The sequence below is a fragment of the Tupaia chinensis genome, unplaced genomic scaffold, assembly GCF_000334495.1.
Source record: "Tupaia chinensis unplaced genomic scaffold, TupChi_1.0 Scaffold146584_1, whole genome shotgun sequence".
Taxonomy (NCBI): Eukaryota; Metazoa; Chordata; class Mammalia; order Scandentia; family Tupaiidae; genus Tupaia; species Tupaia belangeri.
In genome coordinates, this window is record NW_006206439.1 from 135,222 (window position 1) to 136,969 (window position 1,748).

At 47.0% G+C, this 1,748-nt stretch overlaps 1 protein-coding gene across 1 annotated transcript in view; it reads right to left on the reverse strand.

The window, feature by feature from the left end:
* Positions 1–1,748, reverse strand: part of XYLB (xylulokinase) — a 41,580-nt gene that overhangs the window by 10,194 nt on the left and 29,638 nt on the right. The gene's annotated exons all lie outside the window — the stretch shown is intronic.

Genomic DNA, 1,748 nt, shown 5'->3' on the forward strand with positions numbered 1-1,748 from the left:
ACATTAAAAAAAAAAAAAAAAAAAAAAAAAAAAACTCTTTAAAAAAAATAATAATCTTGTTTGAGAGGAACCCAGCAAAGCTGGCAAGACAGGTTTGATTCTGCCTTTAAGCTTTAGAAGAGGATAAGTAATTGTATGCTGTTTTGCAAAGAAACGCTGCAGAGCCCAGGAATAATGCCATAATCACATTAGCCTCTCCTGCGCGGGGCCTCTCTGCCCTGCCAGGCTCTCCCTGCACACCCGGCTAGGGGACAGGCCCTCCCCTCGCTATGTCCCCTCCTGACAGACACAGGACCCTACCAGGCCAACTTCAGCCCCGTTCCTTCCTGCTCATCCAATCTCATGTTCTGGAGAACTAAGACATCTGTGAAGAACTTTGGGGAATTTCTTTTTATATTCAGGGTGGTGGGTGAGGGGGTAGGGATGTTCATAGTGTTCCTATGATTTATTTTAAATTTTGGGGATGACTCAGATTTAACCGTAGTTAAGGATCCCACATGGCTGATCACGGTTCAAATCCAATACCTGGTGGCTTGAAAAACATGGCAGGCGTGTGTGTGTATCCAAGATCCTGAAGTGATACAGATGCGGAGGGAAAGGGGCTGCAGAGTGATCATGCCCCACTGGGGATACGCTTTCCCTCTGGCAAGCACATGCATCCTCTGGCAATTAAAATTTGGATTAACATAGAACAAATATCTTGGAAAATGTACACATCATAAACTTATAGAGTATGACACATTTTCACAAATGAAACGCAGTAAGGGGCCGGCCCTGTAGCACAGCTCATAGGGAGCCGGATTCCATATGGTCATCCACAGTTTGAGTCCCAGTGGTTTGAAAAAATGCCAGGAACATGGGCATGCATGTTCCAAATCCTTAAGGAAGAAATGCAGGAAGGAGGGTGATGGCATGGCTATGCCTCTTTGCAGGGTTTGCTCTCTCTCTCTGAGCAAGATGCAAGCCCTCCAGCAAACAAAAAAAAGCACAATCAGGGGACCAGCAGGTGGTGTGGTGGTTAAGGCACTGGACTCCCACATGGCCAACCACAGTTCGAGCTGCAGACCTGGTGGCTTGAAAATCACACTGGGTGTGGTGCGTGTATACATGCCCATAATCCCAGGAGGAGAATGGAAGAAAAGGAACTGTGGTGTAGCCATCCCCGCTGGGGGGTGATTTCTCATTTTCTGTCTCTCTGTCCAGCACACACACATGCCCAGTATGAGTTTAAGCCACTAGGTCTGGGACTCAAACTGCGGTCCACTACATGGGAGTCCAGCAACATAGCCATTACGCCATCTGCTGGCTCCCTTAGCGCTTATTTTTATAGCATCCTCTGAATTGTTTGGTTCAAAGTCATAAAATATATAGTACATAGAACCTGGATTCTCCATAAAGGTATCAGAAGGAGGCCCTTAGCAAACGGGCTTCACAGGTGTGCTGCCTTCTCTGGAGACAGCGGCTGCCCAGAGGGACACTTACTCTCAGCAACCTAGACTCCACGTTGGCCACTTCAGCCCCCTTGTAGACCCCGAACTCTTCCAATGCTCTCAGTAAGAGAACTCGCTGACTTCCCAGAGCTGCCTGTTCCAGAGCTCGCGTTTTCAGAAACCCCTTTCTCCTAGCTGCCTCTCCTCGGCTCTGGGTCAAGCTGACATTGGGGTTGTCACTCCGTTCCCTGAGGGTTTTTTTGTTGTTTCGTTTTTTAATTTTTTTAAGTTTTTTTTTTTTTTTTTGAGAGGTTTTTG